Source organism: Colossoma macropomum, unplaced genomic scaffold, assembly GCF_904425465.1.
Source record: "Colossoma macropomum unplaced genomic scaffold, Colossoma_macropomum, whole genome shotgun sequence".
Classification (NCBI taxonomy): Eukaryota; Metazoa; Chordata; class Actinopteri; order Characiformes; family Serrasalmidae; genus Colossoma; species Colossoma macropomum.
The window spans coordinates 277,905-293,688 of NW_023495808.1; positions in this window are offsets into that span (position 1 = coordinate 277,905).

The window sequence follows — 15,784 nt, forward strand, 5'->3', positions numbered from 1 at the left end:
ATTTGATGAGATTTTTCAAAATGGCCCTTTTACTGGTAGAGTTTGACACCCCTGCTCTACAGTGGAATAAACTTAAATATAAAATTTTTCTACACATTTTAGTGCACACTTTTTATTTATTTGCTGCATTTAACAAACAGAAAATATAAATTGTGCCTGAACTTTTTCCACACACCACATTTTATGATTTTTTTTTCAAGTACGTTAAATTCAGCAAGTAAACAGCAATTATGTATTAAAATGTGCAGAAGTGTGTTCTACGTAGAGCATGTATGCCAAACATTTGTAATATGGATGTATGTAATTCTAAAATATTTCCTCTAGTCTAGTGAGAAATAACTAATATTAAATGACATCCTTTTTTTTTGTGCCAGCAACTTCTAAGGTAGGGGATCCATACGTGAATCGAGTCAATCTGAATGTGCTAATCCTTGCAACAGAATACATCATATAACCGCTTCAAATATGACCATACACATCGTCTACTTCCTTCATGTTTTTTCACACTCATACACACACACTCCCTCAAAAATACACCCAAACACTCATACTCATACAGAAGAACCAAAGGATCAACCAACTCAGACATTTGATTGGCTAATCGAAACAGGCGCTCTGCGGCAACACCTGATTGGCTGAGAGATGACCACACTTACCATTCTTGCCTAGTAACAGATTCAACTGCACAAAGCATAAATTCTGTCCACAACTGAGAATTTAGGAAGAAACACACACACGCACATATCTATGTACACAGATGGACAAGCACTCACACACACACACACACAGTCCTATATAAATGACATATAAATACATAAACACACAGAATGTATATTATAATATTTTATACTGTTATCTTGCTTAACAACTGAAATAGTGTATCGGTACATGCTTTGAACCTGATATTTTGCTTAACAAATACACGCACATCCACACACACACTTCTTTTTCTCTCTCTGTGTCTCTCTCTATGCTTTGACTAAAATTAGCAGTGGTGAGGCAGGATTGGTATAATTTACACTTCAGAGTCACTAAAGATGTCTTTACCAGAAAAAAAATGCAGCCCCCGACTCCCCCCACCCTTTTAGGTCAGCAGAGTCCCTGGAGGGAAAATCAGAGCCTGTCATTGGTTGGCTGCGTCTCCATGGTAACACAGCTGTGTGCGTGCGTGTGTTGGAGGCAGGTGTGTTTCCTCAGAGAGAACACAGTTCGTAATAACAAACTGCTGTTCACAGTGTAGTCCCGCCTCTTCTCCTCCCACACTCAGCCTCCACCCACAACCTGCTTAGACTCCACCCTCACCCTGCCTAAACCCCACCCACACCATACTCAGACTCCACCCACTCCATTCTAAAACCTTATCTAAATAAGGGATGGTCCCAGTTCTAAAACTTAAAATCAACCCCTTGACTGCAGGTAAAGCACCGTAACACATGGCCTGCTGTGATGTTGCTTTAATTAATAGCAGCTGAAGCACATTTTTGTTCAGAACTGTAGTGTTCTATGCTGTTTAGTTTAGTAAACAGCCCTAAAAAGCATAAATCAGTGGATTAATTCATCATTGACCTCTATCAGTATTTGTTAGTCACATAAACAAACCGGCATAAGTGCATGAACCAGGCAGAAGTTTGGTTTTGTATTCAGAGCCATGGACATGGGCATACCTTTTTTGAAAAGAACAGGGGACCAGAACCAGAAAAAAAAACTTGACTTGCCTACACATTTAATTCTCAGACCATGGCTGCTGTAACCTGCAACATTTGCCATTCAGTGTTTTCGTACCTGACTGACTGACTCGCTGTCTGACTGACTGACTCACTGCCTGACTGACTGACTCATTGTCTGATTGACTGACTCACTGCCTGACTGACTGACTCAATGATTCACTCTCTGACTGACTGACTGACTGACTGACTCACTGATTCACTGATTGACTGACTGACTGACTGACTCACCGATTCCCTGACTGGCTGACTGACTCACTGATTCACTCACTCAGATTTAGCAGGAACATTCTCCGCAAGGGGCCAATACTAGTGCTCCAGTAACATTTGGTACTTTGTATGAGGGATGCTTCACATCAATGGCATTTTGTTTCCTTATTAAATGTACAATGCTGCCATTAATTAACACTACTGTTCTGCCAAATAGTCAAGAGAGTATGCTGGGTTTTGTTTATATTAGGTTCATTAGCTACTATTAACATTAGCTAATGTTCCTCTGTCCATTGCTTGGTAACAAGACACATCTAGAGCATTTTGGTACACATTAAGCAAATGTGGTGATCTGTCATTTTCACTAAAAATTGCTTTGTTGGAAACTGTACCCTCAATGTCACTTTACAATCGAATCGGAAACTAAGGGGAAAATGGCTGACATATGTAATAATACCCTACAATGCAGGGATCTGTTTTGGTCATAGCCAGAGACAGAATGGAATACAGCTCACCAACACAGCATTCTCCAACAAACAATACAATTCCAAGACGTATCCTTAAACAAGGAGTTCCAAGCCAATTGAAGTAGTGTGAACATTCACAAAATCACATGCAAGCTGTTCATACCAATGAAATGACTCGATTTTTTGTGCTTTTTTTCATTCTTTCTTTTTTTTTTTTTACTTTTTTGCTTACTAGAGGCAAATTGTAATGGCAGATAGATCAATTGTGTGGTAAAGATAATGATGAGCATGTACAAATGATTTTAAATGTGCTGATTTAACTGCATCAGTTTTAGAATGTGATATTTGGAATATATATATATATATATATGTATATATATATATATATATATAGACTATAAGAGCTTTACTGAGGCTCTGTGCCAGAGCAGGAGCTGTCCAGTGCTGAACTCAACATCTCTTACTGACAGTATGTGGATGGAAATGAAACTGGAGTGGGTGGATAGAGTATTGGATTTGATTCTCTAGCGTGCAGAATAAGGAAAGGACATACTTATTTAAAGGCACTATCGCTTCTGTAAGCGAGTGGTCCATTTGAGAGCTCTGTCGTAATACATTTTAAATCTGTTTTCAATTAATTATTTATCGCCATTGCTTGTACTGTATTTAAGACACCGCATAATTGTTAGCAGCTTGGCATTTGTGGAGTATGTTGTTATGTGGAAGAGGGTGAAACTAGATTTACGCTGCACCTGTCTGTGATTGTAATGGTCCGTTACTGTGCCATTATGATTATGCAGGAGCTCGACAAGATCCAGAGCATTTACATGTCTTTGCCATCCTAAGGAAAATTACTGTAGTGTTCAGGGTCCTGCAACACATAACAACACCAATCAACAAAACGACGGACATTTTTCACCCGAACGAAAACAGGGTAACTTAAAACATCCCTTGGAAAAGAAGATTAACTAGTTGACAGTTGAAGTTCTTCTTCATCCATTTGTAAACAACATAAAAACACAATCAACCAAGCAAGCAAAAACCTTTTTCCTCAGACAACTCAATGAGGGGGAAAGAGGAGATCTGTATGGTAATTTACATAACAGAGGGATGTTTGTCAGCCATACATCCTGCTAACAGTCATCTGCTACATACACAGTTCTATTTATAGGCAACAATTCTAGTGCAGCAAGATTTCCACACGAAAGAACAACTGAAGACTTTCATTCCAAAACACTGTGTATCCATTTGTAGCAGTATTGGATTTTGAAAAGAATACCAGCTGATGTGTAATGGAAAACATACTTTTATTTCTCTAATAAATGTTGTATAAATCATAATATAACATTGCCATTTCTTGTATGTATAAAGCCCACTCCTATCACCATATATCATGAAAAAAAGAAAATTCTTTAAAAAGTGGTCTAAAATGCATTTTGAAACAAAGCCCTTCAGTTCTCTCTAAGTATCTTGACTGGCATTGCAAGCGCAATTGGAATGTTAAAAGTGTAACAATGTACATTTTTCTTGCATGAGTGCATGTTAGGTAGTAAAAATATGGTCTATAGTTAGGTAGTAAAAAGATGGTCTATAGTACAAACTAGCTAGGCTGTTTTTAGGTTTTAGAACTGTATAGTAAAACTTTGACTATTTCAAGGGTTGAGCATTGTTTGTCTGATGATGACAGTTTTGGTGGTTCAGTAGTTCTTGCACAATTGTCAGGAGTCTCAATTCTCTGAAGCTTTCAAAAATATTTTTTTCAACTCCAGTTTTTTTCCATTTATTTTCCTTTGCCAGTGGAAGTAAAAGAAAATCAAGCTCCACTCTTGCTTTAGATCTGAAAAAATCCACAGGTATTTCTGTACATCCTTCCACTGTGAGAAGACAACTCAATGCTATGAGTCTGAAAAGAAGTGTAGCTGTCAAGAAGCTGTTACTGAGAAAAGAAAAACTGAGAAAGTGAGAAAAGACAAAAAAAGAAGACAATTTGCGCTACAACACAGAAATGGAATGCCTGAGATGTGGAGCAAAGATTCACAGACTGATGATAAGCCTAAATTTGTAACTGAGGTTACTTTGTGATTGTGAGAAGCAGAAAATTAAAACATCTTCTAAGACTGAACTTTGGAGGTGTGGAAAAATATCCATTAAATACAGGGAGATATATATATATATATATATATATATATATATATATATATATATATATATATTATATATATATATATATATGTATGTATATATATATATCTCCCTGTATTTAATGTATTTTATTTATATATCTATACCGATCATATACATCTATACCGGCATAACATTATGACCACCTCCTTGTGTCTATGCTCATTGTCCATTTTATCAGCTCCACTTACTATATAGGTGCACATTGTAGTTCTACAATTACAGACTGTAGTCCATCTTTTTCTCTGCATATTTTGTTACCCCCTTTTACCTTGTTCTTCAGTGGTCAGGACCCCCACGGACCTTTGCAGAGCAGGTACTATTTGGGTGGTGGATCAATCTCAGCACTGCAGTAACACTGATGTGGTGGTGTGTTATAGTGTCCCCCACGAACACTGAAAAATGGTCAACTTGTACTTGGCCATTTTAACTGAAAAAATAAAGTAAATGAAGGGTGGTCTCTGACTTTTGAAGAGTACTGTATGTGTAGAATATATGACTATAGGCCTGTGAATGAATATCACTGTGCTTGATTGTCATTGTATGTGTGTGTTGGGGGGTTCAGTTGAGGGTGCTAAGGGGAGGTGGTGGAAAACTTGTCACATCCTGTTAGTTGGGTGTCTCTGCCACTAGCTATGCACTGTGTGTGTGTATGCGTGTATGTGTGTGTGTGTGTGTGTATGTGTGTGTGGGTGTGTGTGTGTGGGTGTGTGTGTGTGTGTGTGTGTATGTGTATGATGGCTCTTTGATGTGACATATTTGTCACAGGGCTAAAGTTGTGTAAGGAGATAAAATTTCTCAGTCTCTCTCTCTCTCTGCCGCACCACACACACACACACACAGAGCACACCAGCAACTCTAAGAGTGGGTCTTTTGAAATCTCAACAAAGCGTCAAACGTCGTTCATCACACTTTTATAGGTGAAATAGTTGCTTAGCAACAACGTATCTCTCTCTAGAATGATATTATATATTCAGACAAGATTCCTTCCTGCTGCTAAAATAAGAATCATCCTCACAGACATCTTCAGTGCATTTAACATTCTTTTTTCCCCCCACAGATGCAATTTCCTTTACAAGAAGTTGGACTTTGCAATAATGAACAAGCAGAAATCATCTCTTAATGGGCCCCTTTATTGTATTACATTTTTTATTTTTCCCCCAGAGATCCATTTATGACATTTGTGTGTTTTTATGCAAACCAGAAAAGAGTCATAATTCTTTTTTACATACCCGTTTTCCAACCTCGCTTTATCCCTTAGAATTAAACAGGCTGTTTTTGTTACCGGATTTTAAGACTAAATGAGCTCTGTACTGATTGGCTGCCCTGCATTAGGCTTCATTCAAAAAGAGCAGTCCGGGCTGCATCACTCCTTATAGCTTCAGCATGAATGAATGAGTCGAAACTATAGATATGTGTAAATGTATTGTTTTTGTTTTTTTGGGAGATCGCAAAAACAACAAATTCAAGTTGGTCTGCTTTGCAGATTTTTTCCATATATGGACTGTATGGACTAATACATTTTGAAACAGCGGTCGCTTACTACATCAACTACTACAACAACTTACTACTATTTTCTTTGCTTTATTTATTTAACTTTTTTATACTACAACAACAACACATTCACTGAATTACTGAAGTAAGTAACATAGCATTAGGGGTAGACCTCTGCCCCATCTCTGTTGCACTGCACTTCTGCACTTACACACTTGGACACTTACTGCAAAGTACATGAACGTGCGCACAAGAACACAAAACCACAAGTGTGAACTTTGGTATAGGGCATACATCTATGATGATTGCACTAAAGTAGTGAACACAAAACCTCTTCCTGGGATGTTCCTGTTACTGAGACGCAACGTTTAGTCCCAACCCAAAGCTAATACTCTCCTAATATGCCTCCTAAGCACTTCAGAAGACAATGATTGCAGCTAATCTCTGCAGTAGATTTCCAGGCTTTAGCTTGCCTCAGTGTGCTTGTTGCTCTTCACATTAAGTGCAGGCAGGATAATAACAGAACAGGAATTACCATAACATAACATCCAAGAATTACAGGTCAAAGGTACTGTCAATCATTTGTGTGTTCAGTCATTCAGTTTCAAAACAAATCTACATTCCACTGCGTTAAATCCTGGGCTGGCCAGTATTGTTTCTGGAAGCCATGGCAGCTACAGTTTGAAGAGGCTCATGGACCTTCCACAGCAACAGCACATTTAAATATTCATAGCTCTTTCATTTAAATATTCATAGGCCTTCATAAATAATGCAGTGGCTGTGTAGTGATCTAGTGAGCTGATAGGCCACTGGGAGAGCTGACTCCACCTTCCATTTCCATGGAAATGAAAGCATCTAAGAGATTCCCACTTTCGTACTGATTTTTATATTGATTTTCATATCGAATTTCATAGCAATTTAACGGGCAATGAATTGTTCCTAAACAATTACGAACAGGAAATGCTAAAGGTAGACATGCACATGCACTCAAGTACGGCCCCATGCAAATACTGCACACACTTTTACACACAGAAATGCAAACACAAACAGACTCCAATGCACACTAGGAGAGGGACTGGGGTGGTTGCCAAGCAACAGGATGTGCGGCAGGCTCAGGATTGTCACTATGAATGTGTCACATATTTTCACAACAGTACTGTGTAGTGTGCGTGTAAGGATGAGCTTTCAGAAAAAAAAAGATGGACTCAAACAGCACACAGATGGCTTCTCACATTATAAACATGGCTACACACACACACACACACACACACACATACACACACACACACACACACTCACACACACACACATACACATTGCCTGCAGTGACACAGCTGAGCTCATATTTGTGCCAAGTTTCAGGCTGTTTAACTCTCTGATGTCTCTCTCTCGCTCTCTCTCTCCATCCTTCCACCTTTCTCTCTCCCCCCCTCTCTCGTTGATTTCATTGTCTCCCTCACACGTATTCCATAACTCAAGTCTCAACATCAAAGCGTTCCACTAATCGTCATGGCAACTGCCCCGTCGCAATTCCATTGGTCAGAGGAAACAGCGATGAGAATAACATCAGTTATAAAATAGAATACAGAGCATTCTGATTGGCCAGCGAGTGACAGTCAGACAGGAAGAAACCTTTCCAACAGACAAACGCCCACTCACACACCAACACACCTACGCACACGTATACACACACATGCAAACAACAAATATGCAGCAGCACTCACACGCACACACACACACAGACTCACACACCCCCACACACTGAGCTTTCACTGTAGGGTGACATGATGAGCAAATCGAGGTTGCCATGGATACGCTTCCTACGTAAAGAGAGAGGAAACAGAAAGGGAAGATGAAAGACTTGGGCTGAAAGAATTGAGTCTTTCTAATAAGGATTAAACAGGTGTAGTAATACTGGACCCACTAACTATAGATTACTTACTAGAAGTCATACACAAAAACAAAACAAACAAATTCAGGGCTGAATGTAACAAAATACAGGGAAAGCTTCATACAAGGCACAAAACTGAATGTCCATCAATCTCTGAGATTGTGCATCATTTTGTACTCAGTGACATGCCCAAATAACAACATGCTGTTTATGTTAACTGGAAAAAGGAATACCGTTTTCCAACAACGTCTCCATCACACCCTGTGTGAAACAAAAATATTCCAAACTGTTACGTTTTGCTCCTTACCCCAAATGGGTCCTCTGAATTGCAATGTCATTGGGTAGCCACTGATGTTACTAATGTTACGTGAAAGTAAAGCTAGTAGCAAACCACAACTATCAGAGCTAGGCCTTCAGTTCAGGCCATAAATGCCAAAATTTGCTAAAAAAAAATCATCTCGATGATGATGATAATTTTGGCTGGCACCCTTATGGGATTCCTAATAGTCTGTTAGCACTAAGCTACTGCATTTTTGGCTGTTCTAGATTAAACATGGCCGTTTGAAGCTTGTAAAAGACAAATCATGTGTTTTATTTGAAGTTCAGAACAGACATATATTTCACCTTGTATGTTGCAATTTTATAGTTATTCTTCAGTAAAGAGCCCTGGCGTACAGTTGCTGCTGTTTCACATTTCTAACTGATTGAAACCTGGTTAGATTATGGCTCATATCCACTCAAATGTACAGTCAGTGATGTCTATAGGACTTCCTGAATACTTATTAATTTTCTTTTCTCAGAAAACTACATGTAACATGTCAGGTCTTCTGTTCAGCTCCTGAAGTCCTAACAAAAGGTTGAGCAACCTTGGCGATATCTACTTAGGCACCAGAGAAAAAAATATTCTGACTGGACAAATTTTCATTGGGCATTTCAAGATTTTAACCCTCTGTTTGTAAAATATTCTATGGGATGCTATTCATCGTATTCTATTAATCTTTTCCAAGTATAATCACAATACTTGCAAAGTTTAAATACAACAAGCATGGTGATTCTATTAAGGAAATATGAGCTAAAAATAATAACCTTGTATTTTTGGTTGCCAGAAAACATTAGGCTTTCAATCAAGTGCGTAACTATACATTGCTTCAACATTATTGTACAATATCAAATATTCCAAATGTAGCCTACTACTGCCAAAGGCACTTGTCTATCACACTTGATAAAGTTTGCACTGCTTTTTGATGAGGTTGTTTATGATGTCAAAGCTTGCATGTAACATACATGTAGCAATATTCCTGTTTTGACCACTTATGTTCAGGGGGAAAATGCATGCAAGACACAAAGTTGGTGTAATGGGGCAATTTTCAAAACAGCCACTTTCTTTGTTAAAAATGGCTCATCTGGATGCTAATGCCGAACAAAACGACGAGGTCTACAACACTGTACAACATTACGATACCTAGTACCTTCAAAAGAAGGTACTAAATACAACTTTTTTATTTTTTGTAAAAGGTGTCCACTGGATGCAAAGAAACTTTAATTACAAATCAATTTTTCAGATGTTCAATTTCCAGCTTCACAAGAATTTTTCATAAATCTTCATAGCTTGCAGTTTAAAAAATAAACTGGGATGGTGAGTATTTGACAAACATTTAGTATGGAGGCACCACAGCACAGCACTTTTGGACTATTTGCCTTCATTAGGCAGCTCAGTGAACATGCTGAGAAAGCAAAGTGAAAAAAGTTCAGCTGAAACATTGGTGCCTTCACTGATCCCAGCACCTGATCCTGCACAGTACTTCACTGCTGCCTAAAGGAGACTGGAGCCAGGTGCAGTATAATGGTGAGATAATGGTAAGTCTGCATGTGTCCCTTGAAACTTATTCTGAAAGATAAATTATAGGGAACATGCACTTTGAAAACGGTGCATATGGGTCATGTGATCAGATCAACTTAATGTTAGCCATAGCCACATTTTTACAGAGAAGTTTACTAAAAGGTCATATCATGACATAACATTATATATTCTCTTTCTTTTTTCTTCCACATTTTCATCTCACTTAAAGTTACCCATCCAGTGACAGCAGCAGGTGTCAGCAGCTTATTCATAACGATGTCCAAGCTTTCACCAGTGCACAGGGATGTGTCTACTACATGAACATATATACTGTATGACCAAAGATCTGTAGAAATTCTTTTCTAATTGTTCTGGTGTTTCAGTCACACCCATTGCTAACAGGTGTATGTAGTAAAGCACATAACCCGTCAATCTCCGAAGACAAACACTGGCAGTGGAATGGGTCGTACTGAAGAGCTCAGTGACTTTAAATGTGTCACTGTCATAGGATGCCGCCTTTGCCACAAGTTGTGTAATTTGTGCCCTGCTAGATCTGCCCCAGTCAGCTATAAGTGCTGTTATTGTGAAATGGAAGCTAAACAGCTCAGTCAAGAAGTGGCAGACCACACAAAGTCACAGAGTGGGACCACTGAGTGCTAAAGCATGCAGCTTGTAAAAATTGCCTATCTTCTGTTGCATCACTCACTACAAAGTTCCAAACTGCCTCTGGAAGCAACAAAAGCACAAACATTGTGCATCGGGAGCTTCATGAAATAGGTTTCCATGGCTGAGATGCTGAAACACAAGCCTAAGATCTCTATGCGCAATACCAAGCGTTGGCTGGAGTTGTGTAAAGCACACTGCCAGTGGACTGTGGTCAGTGGAAACATATTCTTTTGAGTAATCAATCATGCTTCACAATCTGGCAGTCTGATGTAAAGTTTGGTGGAGGAGGGTTTTTCAGGGTTTGTGGTTGGACCCTTAGTTCCAGTGAAGGGTAATATTGATGCTACATCATACAAAGACATTTTAGAGAATTATATGCCAACTTTTTGGCAACACTTTATCCTCAAAAACAGACAAAATGCCTTTACTACCGCAGCCGTTTTTTGCAATAAAGACCTCACCCCACTTCAAAGACAAATTTAAATCAGATTTTGCAAATAAATAAATGTACATTTTTTCCTCATTTTTATAACACATTCATCCTCATTATCTTCAGTCTGTTTCTCTTGTAGAGGATGGTGGTGGCAGCAGGAAAAGAAGTCCAAACTTCTCTTTTCCCAGCAATGTAATTGTGCCAAATGGGGTGATGGGCATAGGAGGTGTAATGCAGAATGAACTAGACTCTGATCCTTAAAAATCCTTTCATTGAGGTCATTTTTCTAAAACATTTGGACAGCCTAAAGTGCTCGTAGTCGAAGAAAAACACAATTCAAAAATAACAGGCTGTAGTCAGTGTTTCTACTAAATAACAGGCTGTGCTATATGGTTGAAACAAATGTGATTGAGCAATTTATATCCTCACGAAAAGATAAAAACAAGTCACAAAACAAGAGCTACATGCACAAGACAAAATATGAGGAGCAGTGACAAACTGAAATGGTGAAAACAAAGTAGCAAGAGAGAAGAGAGCTGAAAGAGACAGGTCCATCAACACACACCTCAAGCAAACCACCACAAGGCTTTATCACTCACACACATACACACAAAGACACAGACACACACACACACACATACACACAGCCTACAGTTACACTCTAGCACATACATACACCCCAACACACATACACACACACACACACACACACACACACACACACAGCCTACAGTCATACCCAAACACACATACACACCCCAACACACAAACACAATTACACACATTACACACATAAACACAGACACACACATTAACACTAACATACACACAAACACACACACACACTTAAACACAAAAGCACACACACACAAAAACACTCCAACACATACAGGGTAGATATAATAAGGACGTGACATCACAAAGATCTCCCCAAGGACCTTTGATCTTCATCCTCTTATTTGCTTGTGTGACTGTGTGTGTGTGTGTGTGTGTGTGTGTGTGGATCTGTAAGGGACAAACAAACCCTGTGATCGTTTCCCTTAGAGGTGTAGTGATGGACCTGACGTCTCAGGCACTCACCCTCGCTGTCTGTAACCCACAGACCATCCCAGATTCCACATTCATGAAGCATGTCTCAGTGGAGTGTGATGGGACAGAGTCACCAGTGCCATCTGCTGGACATTAACTGCAGTTACACAAGTTCTATAGAAAAGCGGAAGAATCAGTAAAAGCCCTGGTTTACCATTTTTTTTCTACCAGGCTTAATATTTTAGCTACAATAATTGGAACATCATCCGTGGCAATAATGATTTTTCAGATAAGCTCACTTTTAGCAAAAGTCCCTTTAGTAGCAGGTTTTCTGATTACAAAGACTGCACATGCATTAAGTCTGGTCCCTTTTGAGCCATATCCCAAGAGTTTCCAATCCCAGTTCTGGCAGCCTCACACTATACACGTTTTTGATTCGTCTCATCTAGCACACCTGATTAAACTCAATAGCTAATTAACAACCTCCTCTTGGTCTGGGTCAGGTGTGCAGAATAGGGAAAACATAAAAATGTGCAGGGCATAGGGTCGCCAGGAGTGGGATCAGGAAACCCTGTCCTCTTCCAATACTCCAGTGGCATGAGACTAGAGTTGGAAGCCACTGGAGTCTACTGGACACAGTTCTGGGTATTCTCTGCCCTCAACATAACAAGGCAAGGCAGTGGGTCCCCAGGACTAGTGTTGAAAACCACTGAAATAGACCAGTGAAGATGTGTTTTTGTAGTTCAGAATCAGAATCAAGCTTTATTGGCCAGGTATGCTTACACATACAAGGAATTTGGTTTTGGTGACAGGAGCTCACAGTGCACAGCATCAGACAAACATTTACATGTAGTAAATAAGATAAAATAAGATAAGATAAAATAAAATAAAATAAATATAAAATGCAATAAAATAAAACATGCATTTCTACCATCACTCACTCATACATACATACACACACAGTCATACATGTAAACCTTGCATTGTGCAAAGTATGTGTCTTATATTAAAGTGCTGAGTGCAGCAGCAGTTAAAGGGTGTATAGTGACAAAGAAAGAGATAAGTAAGATAACAGTCGGATAAGTGGGGTAATAAGGCAGGTAGTAAGATGCTAAAAGAAACACTGGTCTGTGACGGTAGTTTCAGAGGACGGAATGTTGAGTGTGATACTATATACCAGTACATTTACAAGTGCAGTTTAGAAGCTTGAATGTTGTTTATGTGTAATATTTTAATTGTTTAAGAGAGTGATGGCTTGTGGGAAGAAGCTTCTCTGTAGCCTGGATGTCCTGATCCTCATTTGGCTGAAGCGCCGGCCTGAGGGAAGGAGCTGGAACAGGTGGTGTCCGGGGTGTGACAAGTCAGTGGAGATTTTCTCTGCAGGCTTCCTGGTTCTGGAGGCATGCAGTTCCAGCTATGTTTGCAACTTAATCCCAATTGTCCTCTATGCAGACCTGATGATGTGCTGCAGTCTGTGGAGGTCATGCTCTCCACTCTGATGGACGTGGTGATGACGGACCATCAGCTCCTTGGACAGGTTGAACATCCTCAGCTGACACAGGAAGTACATCCTCTGCTGGGCTCTCTTGATGATGGAGCTGATGTTGCTGTCCCACTTCAGGTCCTTGGTGATTGTTGTGCCCAGGAACTTGCAGGAATCGCTGTATTCAGCACCAGGTTGTTGTGGCTGCTCCAAAGGGCCACCTGATCAACCACCCATCTGTAAGCAAAGTTCAAAGAGTTCCCAATCCCAGCCCTGCAAACCCACACTGTGTACATTTTTGTGTGTTGTCTCATCTAGCACACCTGATTCAACTCAATATCTAATTATAATCATGTGTGAATCAGGTGTGCAGAGGTGGGGAAAACACAAAAAAATACGCTGAGCACGGGGTCAGCAGGACTGACAATGGGAACTGTTGAAGTTGGTGTCATGCCCAACTACGGGTCCAAGCTGTTTGTTTCTGCAAGGAAAAAATGAATGCTAATTTTCAAAATCGCCACTGTAGCACTGTGTGGTAAACAAAATTGCTCCAAAGCCGGCATGTTTTATCCAGTGTACTATTATTTAACACCACCAGCTCAAACTGGTGTAACTGCCAAATCAGCTATCACATTTGACGAAGCTGGTTTGCATGGGGTATTTTGGTGAGATAGTCAGTCTTGTGGTGTCAGTTCAATGCATAGCAGTGTAAGTTTGCATGTATAATATTCTTATTTTGACTCCTTTATGACCTTATTATTCCCAGGACCCAGTGATATTCGAGAGAAAGATGCACAAAGGACAAAATGAATTGGCTTTGGAACAACACAATTTTAGAAGTCTATTGGCACTCTTGCTGTCATGCAGCCCTAATTTGCGTGCGCCTGTGCGAACTGTGAGGCCGCTGGCTGTGCCATTTCTCACTTTAGTGTTCAAAGGTGTGCTCTTAATGCAGTCATTGGCAAAGACTGAGTCAATCGTAGGATCAGCAGCAATTCCTTGAGTTACAAGCCACCACCCTCCCTTATCGTAGTGAGGACCTAACATGTTATGGACATGTTATAAAACTTATTAAACAGGCTACTTATATGCATAAAGCAACTCCTAGCAGGCTGCCTCAGCACTACAGGATTTGCAATGCATGATTTAATGTACAAATAATGTACAAATATCCAAACTAGTCTCTGTGATACTTTCATCGTTAGCTAAGCTAGCTAGTAAACTAGCTTGTAAATGATTATCATTGGTTGTCAACATTCTCTATTTTATACTGAAGCTTACTGGTAGTTTGGACTCACATCCACCTCTCTTCTCCTCCTGATAGGGACATTAGGGACAGAGACTGTATTTCAAAACGCTGCAGTGGATGCAATGGTGGCCACATGTGGGCCTCCATATTAGTGGCCCACAGCCAAGCAAACATCCTACACGGATCCAGTGTGGGGCCACTGTGGTCTAAACATTTGTCAGTCATGCAACTGGGGGCCTGTGCCCTATGTTAGTGGCCCTCACTAAAACCTCTAAAATGAGGTCACAGTGCAGGCTTCCTGAAGTGGGGCCCCAATCATTCATGAAACTGTGGCATATCTGGGCCCCATAGTGTGGGCTTTCTGCACCAGCGAAGTCTGACGCAAAATGCATTTATTTTAGAACTGCTCTATACTAATTGAACCAGATGACATTTCCAACCTAATCTCATTAAAAAACTGATACATGATATATGAAAAAGAAATATGATCAGTGAAAAGAGGCCTTGCTCAAGCACTGCTTTACGTGATTGCCTGTTCATCTATGTGGGAGCCCTGGCCCTGCTATTATTGTTTGGCTCAGTCACAGTGACTCCCGGGATCAACATATTAACCAGTTTTTGGATCTACCAGTACACAGAAGTAGCTATTAAACACTTAATTAACATCAATGAAAACACTGTTGCATGTGTATATGTAAATCACACGCTTAAAGTCAAAAATCAAAATTGACCTTTTTTACTTAGGTAATTCATGCTCCAGGTCATATTAAGCACAAATAATCATATATTATTTAAAACAAACAAAAAAAATACTGTAATACTTTATCAAAGTGAAATGACTTTTGCCCACCTCTGAAATGTCTTCTGATTTTTGACCGTTTGCTGTCGCCGTGCAGCAGGCAGGGAAAATATTATCCAATAAAATCATGTTTGACCTGCCCCTCCCATAACCTCCCAAAGCTCAGACACCTTCCCTGACACTGTGTTTCACTCAGAAATACGTCACTGTACACAAATGAAAATGCATTATGACGTTGATCTTACTATTGATGTTTGAGCCCACACAAGATTTTACTTTTTCATCAACTGACTTTTCATATGGGCATGTTAATAAAAA